This window comes from Plecotus auritus (assembly GCF_963455305.1).
Source record: "Plecotus auritus genome assembly, chromosome: 1".
Classification (NCBI taxonomy): domain Eukaryota; kingdom Metazoa; phylum Chordata; class Mammalia; order Chiroptera; family Vespertilionidae; genus Plecotus; species Plecotus auritus.
Window position 1 is genome coordinate 11,596,663 of NC_137770.1, and position 13,765 is coordinate 11,610,427.

The window sequence follows — 13,765 nt, forward strand, 5'->3', positions numbered from 1 at the left end:
ATGACTATCAAAATAAAAAAGCAAGTTGTTGAGGATGTGGAGAAATTGGGACCCTTATACAGTGATAGTGGGAAGGTAAAATTTTCCGGGTATACATCAAAAGGAAATGAAAGCACACACTCAGATATTTATACACCCATGCTCACAGCAACATTAGTCACAACAGCCAAAAAATGGGAGCAAGCCAACTATCCACTGACAGATAAATGCATGAAAATGTAGTATATTATATACATACTAGAGGCCTGTTGCACGATATTCATGCAAGAATAGACCTTCCTTCTCCTGGCTTCACTCCCAGCTGCCCAGGAGCTGGCAAGTCCCTGCTCCCGGCCCACCTGGGAGCGGGCAAGTCCTCGCTTCTGTCCAGAGCACTACTCCTGTAGCTTCCTCTGCCGCCCACCCCCCTCATAGCAGGCATCCCGCCCCTCATAGCAGGCGTCCCGCCCCTCCTGGCCGCTCCGCGCCTGCATATGCAAATTAACCCTCCATCTTTGTTTGGTTAATTTGCATACTCACTCTGATTGACTGTGGGCGTAGCAGAGGTACAGTCAATTTACATGTTTGTCTATTATTAGGTAAGACAATGGAATATTATTCAGCCTTAACCACTTGTACGCCATAAGCGTCTATAGACGCATGCAGTGGACCTTTTTTAATTAAATTCAAAATATTGTGGCAGTTAACTGGTTAAAAATGAAGGAAATTCTGACAAATGCTACAAGATAGATGAACTTTGAAGATATAATGCTAAGTGAAATAAGCCAGTCACATAAGGATAAATATTTTAAGATTCCACTTATATGAGGTCTCCAGAGTAGTCAAATTCAGAGACAGAAAGTAGAATGGTGGTTGCCAGAGGCTGCAGATAAAGGGAAATGTAAAGTTAGTGTTTCATAGGTAGAAAATTTCACTTGGGGAAGATGAAAAGAGTTTTTGGAGGTAAATAGCGGTGATGGTTGCACAATAATCTTTTTTTTTTTTAAAGAATAGTTTATTGATTTTTAAAATATATATATTTTGCCGAAACCGGTTTGGCTCAGTGGATAGAGCGTCGGCCTGCGGACTGAAGGGTCCCAGGTTCAGTTCCGGTCAAGGGCATGTACCTTGGTTGCGGGCACGTCCCCAGTGGGGGGTGTGCAGGAGGCAGCTGATCGATGTTTCTCTCTCATCAATGTTTCTAACTCTCTATCCCTCTCCCTTCCTCTCTGTAAAAAATCAATAAAATATATTAAAAAAAAAAAAACTTTAAAAAAAAATAAAATATATATATATATTTTTATTGACTTCAGAGAGGAAGGAGAGAAATATCATTGATGAAAGAGAATCATTGATCCGCTGCCTCCTGCACACCCCACTGGGGATTGAGCCACAACTTGGGCATGTGCCCTGACCAGGAATCGAACCGTGACCTCCTGGTTCATAGGTCAACACTCAACCACTGACCCACACGGGCAGTGCAAGAATAATTTATTGACTTTTAGAGAGAGAGGAAGGGATAGGGAGAGAAAGAGAGAAACATCAATCATGTGAGAGAATCATTTATCAGCTGCCTTCTGCATGCCCCCTACAATGATTGAACCAGCAACCTAGGCATGTGCCCTTGACTGGAAATCGAACCAGCAACCTCCTGGTTCATGACACCCAACCAACTGAGCCACACTGGCCAGGGCAGTTGCACAACGATCTTAATGCCACAGAACTAGAGACTTTAAAGAGGTTAAAATGGAATTTTATGTTATATTAGAGGCACGATGCACGAAGATTCGTGCAAGAATGGGCCTTTCTTCCCCTGGCTGCCGGCACCGCCTTTGCTCTGGCCGGAGCCACCGTTTTGCTCTGGCCCGAAGCCACCTTTCCACCTTCCCACACTGCCCAGAGGCCTGGAGTGGCTGGGGCAGTGCAGAACGCCTGCGTCATCGCCCTGCCCCATGCCGCTCGGCGCCTACATATGCAAATTAACCCACCATCTTTGTTAGATTAATTTGCATACACACTCCTGGTTGGCTGGTGGGTGTCACGAAGGTATGGTCAATTTGCATCTTACTTTTATTAGTGTAGATACTAGAGGCCCGGTGCATGAAATTCGTGCATGGGGGGGGGGGGGGGGCGGTGTCCCTCAGCCCGGCCTGCACACTCTCCAATCTGGGACCCCCTCGGGGGATGTCCGACTGCTGGTTTAGGCCCAATTCCTGCGGGACTGGGCCTAAACCAGCAGTCGGACATCCCTCTCACAATCCGGGACTGCTGGCTCCTAACTGCTCGCCTCCCTGCCCCTAACCGCTTCTGCCTCCCAGCCTGATCGCCCCCTAACCGCTGCCCTGATGGCCTGATTGACACTTAACTGCTCCCCTGCTGGTCTGATCGTCCCCAACTGCCCTCCCCTGCAGGCCTGGTCACCCCTAACTGCCCTCCCCTGCCGGCCCAATTGCCCCCAACTGCCCTCCCCTGCAGGCCTGATTACCCCCAACTGCCCTCCCCTGCCGGCCTGATTGCCCCTAACTGCTCTCCCCTGCAGGCCTGCTTGCCCCCAACTGCCCTCCCCTGCAGGCCCATTCGCCCCCAACTGCTCTCCCCTGCAGGCCTGGTCCCCCAAAACTGCCCTCCCCTGCCAGCCTGGTCGCTCCTAACTGCCCTCCCCTGCCGGCCATCTTGTGACAATGTGAGGGTAGTCATCTTGTGATGATGTCATGCAAGGTGTCACACGAAGGCGTAATGCCACTTAGGCTTTTATTATATAGGATATTCACCCCAATAAAAACAACACGCCGAAACCGGTTTGGCTCAGTGGATAGAGCATTGGCCTGCAGACTGAAGGGTCCCGGGTTCGATTCCGGTCAAGGGCATGTACCTTGGTTGCGGGCACATCCCCAGTGGGGGGTGTGCAGGAGGCAGCTGATCGATGTTTCTTTCTCATCGATGTTTCTGGCTCTCTATCCCTCTCCCTTCCTCTCTGTAAAAAAATCAATAAAATATATTTTAAAAAAAAAACAAAAACAAAAACAACACCAGTTATGTACCCTTCCTATTGACTATCCTAGTCTAAGATCTTATCTCTTCATATGCAGGTAACTACAATAGTGACTGGTTCCGTCCAGTTGCTTCTCACTCTAGCTCTATTTGTAGATAACTGATGGGTCCATCCTTCTGGTAAACACATTAATGTCTACCCTCCAAACTTTCAAAAGCTTCCCATATCTTGCAAAAGAGGATAAAAATCTAAATCTCTTCAATCCAGTACTCGAACTCTTACACAGAGAGAAATCTTACAATTGTCTCATGTTTTCCTTTTAGGCCCTCAAAGAAATTTAGTAAGCTCATCCTAGCTTCCCTCCATTCCCCTCCCCCAAAGCTAATCTCCACATTATACCAGTACTCTTGCTTTTATCTCATGAAGTAACTGCTCCAATCTCTCTGTAAATCTAAACCCTCATAGGCTAGCTCAAGTCCCAAGTGTTCCAGGAAGTTCTTTAGACTCCTGACACCTCATTCATCTCCCCCTGACCTGAACACCTACAGCATTCTTTGTATTGGTAGAACTTACTAGATTGTTTTCTAGACTCACAGAGGTACATCTTATCTTTCCTGAGGTAAAGTCTATATATTACACTTTTTTCTTTCTTCCTGTAGTATATAATGCAAAGCACAAAATAGATAACCTGTTTAATTGAACATAAGGTATAATTTTGGATGTGTGCATTTCACTGACTAGGCTAGGCTATGAAATCAGAATCATTCGACGTTACTTTATTTCTGAAGGTTAACCTCTGGCACAACAAAGAAATTTCTGTGACTTAACAATACACATGGAAACTGGGTGATATAGATGGGGTCAATGGGGGAAAAAGGGGACATATGTAATGCTTTCAACAACAAAGATTTTTTTAAAAATTAAAAAAAAAAAGAAACTAGGTGGTATAATGCAGCAAACATAAAACAGGTGTTTTAAATCCTAAAATTAGAATCTGATATAAAAGACCTGTTTAAATGCTGATGTTAGGGCACAGAACAATACAGTAGTTAGGTTGTGGAACAGAATATTCACCTTTGGGTTTTACTGAATGCATGCAAAAATGAGCCACGAATGCTGTAACTGGGCACAATGTAGCCACAGGCTATGAAAACTCTAAGGGAAATGTCAGTCCATTTTTATTAAATTCAGGTTAGAAAAAAAATCATCAGTTACTTATGGTAACGGATGGCAGCTGTCAGAATCAGAGCAAAGTTCTTTCCTTTCCGTTTTCAACTTTACTGCACAAAAAGACCTAGAGATGAATACTGGTGGTGACAGATGAACAAGAAGATCAGGAGTGTAGTGAAAAAAGTTGTCTTTGGTCCAACTCTGACCAGCTGTAGGGCCCACAGTTAGTCACTCACTTATCTCCCTGTGCCTAGTTTCCCGGCTCTAAAACAAGTCACACCAGATCTCTAATGGTTTTTCTGACTCCAAAATCCCACCACAAGTTTAACCACAGCTGCCATTAAATGTATAATTCTTACAATTTCAAGTCTTTCTTCCACATTTCCGGAAGAAAGGAATTTATTTCAGCAATCAAAAAGAAATAGATTCTACTCAAAGACAAAAAATTCTGTTAGTTGAAAAAACTAAGTAATTCTGAAAAAAAAATGCCTATGTCCTCATTACAGTGATGTTTTAGCAGAAGGAACAGTGCTCTGGTAGAGATAAGCAAGAATGCTTCTGTAAATTAGGCCTAAAGCAGAGTACTTATTATCTGTGCTGGTATGTGAAGACCTGCTATTGTAGTTCAAAGCAGAAGCAACACTCAAAGCTTCTAAAAAAATAAAATAAAATAAGGAAAAGAAAAAAGAAAACCTTCTAAAAAAACAAACAACAACAAAAACAAATAAAACAACGGTGACAAAGTTCTCATCCTCGGTGTAAGGACAATAAACCGTTGTGCAAATGAGAACACACTGGAAAAGGCACGCTTTTAGGCATTCAAGTACTCCAAGCACAGACTCCTTGATCAAACAATGTCTCCCTTCCAACCTGTCAAAGCGCAATTCCGGCTGGAGCCCAAAACAGAAACTTACCCGTACAATCTAACTTCTCCCCTTGGGAGCGGCCTGCTCCCTCTTCAATTCCGGCTGGCCGCTCTCCCGTCCACCCCGGGACGGCCACAGCCCCGCAGCCCGGTAAACACGCGCCCGAGTCTGGGGAGCGGTTTCCCGGAGTCCTGGGAGCGGCGGGTCCCGCCCCTCCGCGCTCCAAGCCCGGAGCCCGGAGCCCGGAGCCCGACGGGCCGCCGCGGCCACCGAGTGCCGCGCTCCCCGCTCCGAGCGCCACACCTTGCGCCTCTGCCCCCGGGACGGCGGCGCCCGGCCGAGCCCGCCCCTCAGGGTGCACCGGGACCAGCCAGTCCGCCGCCGCCGTCGCCTCACCCCCGGACGGACGACTGCCCCTTCCCCGGCGGCAGTCCAGCGCCTCCTGCGGTGGCCCGGCCCAAAGCACGGCCCCCTCACCACCAGGCTCAGCCCCTTCCTCGCCGGGACGCCTAAGCGCCGCGCCGGGCACAGCCTCGGCTCCCAGCCTCAGAGACACGGAGGGACACTCACCCTGGAGGCTCCTCCCGCCGCTGCTGGTGCTGCCGCCGCTGGGACCGCGGCCGTCGCCCCCGCCGCCGCCGCCGCCACCAGCACCGCCGTCCGCACCGGCGCCAGCACCCCCAGCCATCCTCCTCCTCCTGCCGCCGCCGCCGCTGACGCCTCTCCGCTCCTGTCAGGGGCTCAGGCTCCGGGACTGCTCCAGGGTTCCCTCGCCGCCATTTTGACTCCTAGAGAGAGCAGGAGGGGCTCGGCCCGGCGCGGCCCTGGGGCGCCTGCGCGTCGCTGCGGAGCCGGCCCGCGCCCCCGCCGTCGACGCGCCCGGGGTCACGTGGGCCGGTGGCGGCGCGCGCACCGGGTCGGGCCGGGCCGAGCAGGCGCGATCGCGGAGCCCCGCAGCCGTGGAAGTGGGGTGCGTGCGCTTTATCCCCGCTCCACTCCGGGGATTGGGACATTGGGCCCTCTGACTTTGAAGTTCGTTGTAGTGTCCTGCATGTTCCAGGGAGTGGTGACAAATCATTAAGTGTACCAGAATGGAATTCTAATAACTACGGTACTGGACCACCAGTTCTACCAATTCATATTTCCATTCTGCGGCCAGCATCCTGATTGATCGCACACAATGCACCAACCTCAAAGAGGAGACTTTGCTTCCGCGAAGCCCTTTCTGACATTCTTAGTGCTTGGCAGTTTATCTTAAGCCCCGTCTGCGTGGTACTTTAACAGGCACCACCTTGCTAGTTGTGTAGCAGGTTAAAAAAAAATCCACTTAAGCCGAAACCGGTTTGGCTCAGTGGATAGAGCGTCGGCTTGCGGACTGAAGGGTCCCGGTTCGATTCCGGTCAGGGGCATGTACCTTGGTTGCGGGCACATCCCCAGTGGGGGGTGTGCAGGAGGCAGCTGATCGATGTTTCTAGCTCTTTATCCCTCTCCCTTCCTCTCTGTAAAAAAATCAATAAAATATATTTTAAAAAAAATCCATTTAAGACACTGAAAAGTTTTTCTCTACAAGACATGCTCATAAACGAGGGACAAGAATTGATGAAAGCGGTGCCACTGTTGCCACCTGGAAGAGTCAAATTGCTCTAACTTAGATGTCCCTTGTTTGAAAGTTTGCAAGAATTTCAGTGATGCAATAGCAAAAACATCATATTTATGGAGCACCATACAGTTTTCAAAACACCGTTAAATACAAGACTTCGTTTGAACACCAAAACTACCCTTTGAGGTAGTCGGGACAGGTATTATTATCGTCATTTTACAGCTGAGGGGACTTTGAAATACCAAGTCCTTTGCCTAGGGGCACACAAGCAGCATTAACAAGTAGGCAAGCCAAGACTAGAACCCAGACATTTCTGACCCTAGTCACCAGGTCATAACCCCTCACAGTTCTCTAATAGGCCTTAGGAAAACAAGATTCCTCTGGGAATTAATTTAAAACCCTTTTTAAAGTATTTGCATTTTCAACTTTACTCACCCTTTGAGAAACAAGATTTTTAAGTGATACTGAGTATTTTTGTTGTTCTCAGATCACCTCTAAACTTCAGAGGATAAGAGCAATTTCAAATTTTGTGATGTCTTTTTAACCATTTCTGATATATTTAAAATGCTTCATATCCAGCCCTAACCTGCTTGGCTCAGTGTATAGAGCAGGGGTGGGCAAACTCTTTGACTCGAGGGCCACAATGGGTTCTTAAACTGGACCGGAGGGCCGGAACAAAAGCATGGATGGAGTGTTTGTGTGAACTAATATAAATTCAAAGTAAAGGAGCGGAGGGGAGAGCAAGAGAACCCTCCGCTCTTTCGGCTCCACGGGCTGGATCCAGCCCACGGGCCGTAGTTTGCCCACGGCTGGTATAGAGCGTCGGCCTGCAGACTCAAGGGTCCCAGGTTCGATTCCAGTCAAGGGCATGTACCTTGGTTGTGGGCACATACCCAGTAGGGAGTGTGCAGGAGGCAGCTGATAGATGTTTCTAACTCTCTTATCCATCTCCCTTGCTCTTTGTAAAAAATCAATAAAATATATTAAAAATAATAAATAAATAAAATAAAATGCTTCATATCCAGTTGGAGGATTTAAGTTTTTGACACCTTTCAATGGAAGTACTTTATCTCTTTGAATAGGATCATTGCTTTTGTCTTTTTTCAAATTTGTACTTCAAAAAGTACAAAGCCTTTGATGCTTTTAGAGAAATGGTATAATCCTGGACTTATTTAGAATGCTACCATTGTCAGAAATCTACCAAAGCCTTTTTGAAAAGCTGAAAAAGATCTCTTGGTTTGCCCTGGCTTGTTTGGCTCAGTGGACAGAGCATTGGCCTGGGGACTGAAGGGTGCCGGGTTTGATTCTGGTCAGGGGCACATGCCCAGGTTGTGGGTTTGATCCCCCGTATGGGGCGTGTAAGAGGCAGCCGATCAGTGATTCTCTCTAATCATTGATGTTTCTCTCTCTCTCTCCCTTCCTCTCTGAAATCAATAAAAATATATTTTTAAAAAAAGATCTCTTGGTTCCACAATATATTTTTGTCTACTTTATGGCTATGATTTGCCTTCACAGAAACCATGCATAAGAGTTCTGTGACTTTTTCCACCAGTTAATTCATCCACCTTGTTTTTAGTGTACCTTTGAGATATTGCATTAACTCAGTTTACAAGTCTATTGAATTTAGATTTGTCAGTTCACTTCAGTCCAACACACATTTTTTTTTAAAATCCTCACTCAATGATATTTTTCCATTGATTTTCAGAGAGAGGGAAAGACAGAATATCAATGTAAGAGAAACACATCAATTGGTCGCATCCTGCACATGCCCTGACCAGGGCCTGGGCAGGGGAGGATCCTGCAACCGAGGTAGTGCCCTTAATTGGAATTAAACCCAGAACCCTTTGGTCCACAGGCCAACGCTCTATCCACTGAGCCAAACCCACTAGGGCCAACACACATTTTTTTTTATATATATTTTATTGATTTTTTTACAGAGAGGAAGGGAGAGGGATAGAGAGTTAGAAACATTGATGAGAGAGAAACATCGATCAGCTGCCTCCCGCACACCCCCTACTGGGGATGTGCCCACAACCAAGGTACATGCCCTTGACCAGAATCGAACCTGCGACCTTTCAGTCTGCAGGCCGAAGCTCTATCCACTGAGCAACACCGGTTAGGGCCATTTTTTTTTTTTTTTAAAGCATCCAATACAATGTGTGTAACACAGTGCTAGATGCTCAGGGTAAAAAATAAATGATTCTTTGCCATTGAGAAGCTTAGAAACTACATAAGAAGATAAACTAAAAATAATTTTAAATAGTAATACTTTTAAAAGGCTAGTGTACAGATAGTACAGTTGACCCTTGAACAACACAGGGGTCAGAGGCACTGACTCCTCACACAGTCTGAAATTCTATGTATAACTTTTCACTCTCCCAAAACTCAACTACCCTTGGTATCCATGAAGGGTTGGCTCTGGGACCCCAGCGGGTACCTAAATCTGAGGATGCTCAAGTCCCATATATAAAGTGGCATAGATCTGTGGCCTTCCAACTATGGATCAAAAACAGTGCAGGCATTTATTGAAAAAAATCTGCATATAAGTGGACCCTTGCAGTTCAAACCTGCATTATTCAAGGGTCAACTATATCCAGTAATGGTGAAGAGTATCGGTTCTCAAGAATCTTTTCAAGAAATTTCAGGAAAGAGCAATCCATCCCTGGTTTTTCAGTTTTTATGACCCATTATAACTCACCCCACTTTTTATTTAAAAAATCTTAAGCTAATTAGAAGTGAGCAAAAACAGTTTCTGTCACTTGTGATCAAGAGTCCTGAATTGTGTTGTGTTCCTCTCCCTGCTCCCTCCATCAGTGAATGGCACCCCATCCTGCGTTATTTTCTACATTAAATGTGTATTCCATTTTCTGTTACTCCAATCTGTCCCTTCCTTTTTTTTTTTTTTTTTTTTTTTACCAAACATAACCATCCACCAAAGCCCCTCCCTACGCTTAACTTTATGGAAATACAATATGGAAGCTGGATTTTTTAAATCATGAAAAAAGGGGAAATTTTATTTTCTTGTGTGCTTTGCATATAATGAAACTATTTCCAAGCATTTTTTAAAAATATATTTTATTGATTTTTTACAGAGAGGAAGGGGGAAGGATAGAGAGTTGGAAAACACTGATGAGAGAGAAACATCGATCAGCTGCCTCCTGCACACCCCCTACTGGGGATGTGCCGCAACCAAGGTACATGCCCTTGACCGAAATCGAACCTGGGACCCTTCAGTCCGCAGGCCAGAGCTCTACCCACTGAGCCAAACCGGTTAGGGCTCCAAGCATTTTGGGGGAAAAAGATTCCATCTCTGTCCCACCATGGAACAAGTCCAATTTGGTCTCAGCAGGGCCAGAATTAAGGCCACTGCCCATAGTTTTGCTCCATATTAAGGTCCAATCCAGTCCAGCACCTGCTAGCTTAGCTTGTGTTCCCAGCTATAGTCCCATTTCGTATGGGGTCCGCATGAGCATGGACCATGTGGCTGCTTAGGGCGACATGGCTATGGAGAGAGAACAGGTGAGCACAGAGCAAGTGTGGGTGACGGAACAAGAGAGAGCAAGAAGACCGTGGTGAATAAGAGAGAGGGCATTCTTTGGATATTTTAACCAGGAACTTTCCAAGATTTTGCATGCTTCTAATGGGGTCCACTCCCTAGCCAATATCCATTGTTTGCCAGGCTAGACTGACAAGCAAGCTCCTCCCTGTGCCACCCAGATTTCTACTGCACCCATGCCTATGTTTGATTTCTTCCCCCGGTGATCTGCTGGTAATGGATCCATGGTTTCCAGGGGAACGCGAAGCTGTAGCTCACAATGTCTGCCTTACCTTCGCTTTCTTTCTTTATATTAACAACCAGCTAATTACAATGATAACATTTCCACCTTCCTTCTTCCTCATAACCCCACGCTTTTCCCACTTAAGTAGTTTGGGTGGGGTTGATCCTATATTTTATACCTGGTTTCCTGATTTAAGATTTTCAGCAAATGCTACTTCCCTGGCTTTAAAGATAGGTTCAGGGGAGGAAATGTAACCCCAACAAGAGCCCGGATGAGGGGAAATGTTTGCTAGGACTTCCGGAAAAGAACATCTGTCCTTGTACAGAATTTGCTGGAAGAGTCTCCTGTTCTGCTGAATATGACTGAAAAGGGATGTAGCCTCAGGAGCCCTTGGCAACCATCTTTCTACCTGAGGGGAGCCCATTTCAGGATACAGCTAACGTGTACCCTAAAAAAATGGTGTCCTCGGTGACATGATTAGAGATGTTATAGCAGAGCAAGGCGGATGGGCCAGGTACAAAAATTCACCAGGGCAGAAAGCCCAGGATGCCTAGCAAGGGGCAAAACTGGGAAAACAAGAACCTTGCCCCCAGGGTAACCTCTCCTCCCCTAGCATATCACTGGTCATGAGGTTTAAACACTCTGACCTTTTCTCCCTAAAAATAACATCTAGGCCTCAGTTGTATTTTAGCTCCAGGCCCAGAAAAGCAGCAAAACCAGACAAGTGACCCTGTGGCTGCCTCAAGACCAGCTGTATTGACTAATGGGCCCTGCCCTGGCACCAACCAATCAGTGGAGACCAGGACCCTGGAAGAGAACACCTGGAAAGCTAATGAATATTCTATTGAGACCCTCCCCTAAGATTTCCACCTGTAAGAGAGAGATTAATACTCTTCAACACAATGGACCTAGCGGGAGCTCTCCCCCAATGGAGCTCGCCCAAGCCATTCCCTTCCCTCCTTCTTTCCTCTAAGCCTTAGTGTGTAAGGGACCAGGGGAGCCTTGGGCAGTGGCAGCTCATCCTGGGCTAACCCCCAGGACCTGTCTCCAAAGCCCCCTTTTTTCTGACTTCTCAATGAGCCCAAACAGCCTAGCCTGGGCTCTACTGTTGCTTCTTCTATGCTCTTCTTTGTTTCACTATCCCGCGTGTGTTTTTGCTGTGGCCAATAAATTCTTTCTTGCTTTGCTGAGGTCTGTCTCTTGACTGAAATCTTTCCTTTAAGAAGGCAAGAACCGAGGTCTCGTCATCTCGCCAGTAACAGAGATGCTGTTATGCACAAAAATTTTAACTTCCACAGTTGGAAGTTTTTTAAAAAAATATATTATATTAATTTTTTACAGAGAGAAAGGGTAAAGGATAGAGAGTTAGAAACATCGATGAGAGAAACATCAATCAGCTGCCTCCTGCACACTCCCTACTGGGTATGTGCCTGCAACCCAGGTACATGCCCTTAACCAGAGTCGAACCTGGGACCCTTGAGTCCACAGGCCAACGCTCTATCCACTGAGCCAAACCAGTTAGGGTGAAAGTCTTTTTCTAAGCAAGATTTTATTGAACCAAAAATGCTAGCCAAAACGACTGGTCTTGGGGCATGGAGTTAAACCAGCAATATGGCTAGATAGAAAAGACAGCATGTTTGTCATCCAGGAGTTTTGCAAGCATTTTTATACATCAAATGGGGAGATGGGGAAGGAAAGAGGTAGTCTTGAATGAATTTACTGAGCTATAGGCACAGGGGAGGGGAAGGTGAAGCAGGGCCAGTTCTGGGATAGCAGTCTGCCTCAAGAAATGTCCACTCTTGTGGACTGTTTGGGGCAGCCGTCTGGAAACCCCACATAAGTGAAAGCTGCTGAATGCTGCTGGTGCCTGGCTGAAATAACCCACGGGCCTTGGCCAGTGTTGTTCAGTGGTGAAAGCCTAAGCCTGCACTCTGAAAGGCTGTGGCTGGGTTTCAGGTTTGCTCGCCACCCCGGGTTGGAGAGCATGAAGGAGGCAACCAGTCAATGTATCTCTCTCACACTGACATTTCTCTTTCTCTCTTCCCTCCATCCCTCCCTTCTACTCTTTCTGAAAAGTAATGGGAAAAATATCCTCAGGTGAGGATTAACCAGTCATCATCATCATCATCATCATCATCATCATCATCATCTGCGGAAACAGCCATCTGTAAATTAATCCAAAATCCCACAGGAAAGCAGGAATGTTAGAAGTCTTTTGTTAGTTGGTCAGCATCGATGAACAGACTAACAGATCTCTTTCTTTCACTCTCTGGCCACTGTAATTTAATGTAGAACATTTTAGAGTTTTTAAAAAAGTCAATGCTTAATTAAGCTGTCCTGAAATTAGTCCTACCTTTGGCCTTTCCAATGATGTGAGCCAATCCATTTCATTTATCTTTATGTTTTCCTTAACATTTATCCACGTAATCTTAACTGATACATATACTATTGAAAGGGCGGGGAGACTCCATGTTCCTTTTGTTCCATGTCTTCCACCTCGTGGAGTCAGGTTCCCGCCCTAGAACCTCTCCAAGAGCCCAACCCACACCTTTGAATTAGCCAATAGAAATGCAAGGGAAAGTAAGCCACGCCCTGCCCCCATGTGCAACCTGACTCCGACCAATCAACGGAGGCCACACTACCTCACCCCTCCTACCTCTCCCAGGCCCCCTATAAATCAGCGCGTTTGGGGTCTGGGGCTCTCTCTCTCTCCACCTCGCAGCTGCGCCGGTGTGTGTGTGTGGGGGGCGGGAGGGGAGGGGACTGGGCTCGAGCTAGCTCGATTAAAGGCTCTTTGTTTTTGCATCAGACTCGGCTCCCTCGTGGTCTTTGGGAATCACGAAATCTGGGCATAACACTATCTCATTTCCATATTCCCAAAGAGTGAAAGGTTAACGTCGGTGGTGCATGGGCAAGCTAACTAGCCATCTAAGAGGATGAATAATGAAAAATTGAATTTATTTAAGGAATAGGGGATGGGAGATGGCTATCCACAAGGATATCCAAAGGTAAGGGCTACACCAAGCATATCAAGCTCACAGCCCTTGGGCCACATGCGGCCCACAACGAATATTTTTGTGGCCCAGCCAATATAACAGTATGTAAGAAAAATTTTCTTTTTAGAAATGTTTTAATAAAAATTTCGTAACTTAATTTTTACAATATCCTGTTATACATAACTGGAGGCCCAGTGCACGAATCTGTGCACCAGTGGGGTCCCTTGGCCTGGCCTGTGGGATTGGGCCCAGACCAGCTCTCCAACATCCCCTGAGGGGTCCTGGATTGCAAAAGGGTGCAGGCCAGGCCGAGGGACCCTACTGGTGCACGCTCGGGGCTGGGAAGGGACACAGGAGGTTGGCCAGCTGGGGAGGGACCGCAG

General features: G+C 46.7%; 1 protein-coding gene across 1 annotated transcript in view; it reads right to left on the reverse strand.

Moving 5' to 3' along the window:
* BTBD7 (BTB domain containing 7) overlaps positions 1-5,366 on the reverse strand; it is an 84,269-nt gene extending 78,903 nt beyond the window's left edge. The window contains exon 1 of the mRNA XM_080657007.1: positions 5,056-5,366. The gene's annotated coding sequence lies outside the window, so the exon portion shown is untranslated. The remainder of the gene's footprint in view (positions 1-5,055) is intronic.
* Positions 5,367-13,765: the final 8,399 nt, after the last annotated feature.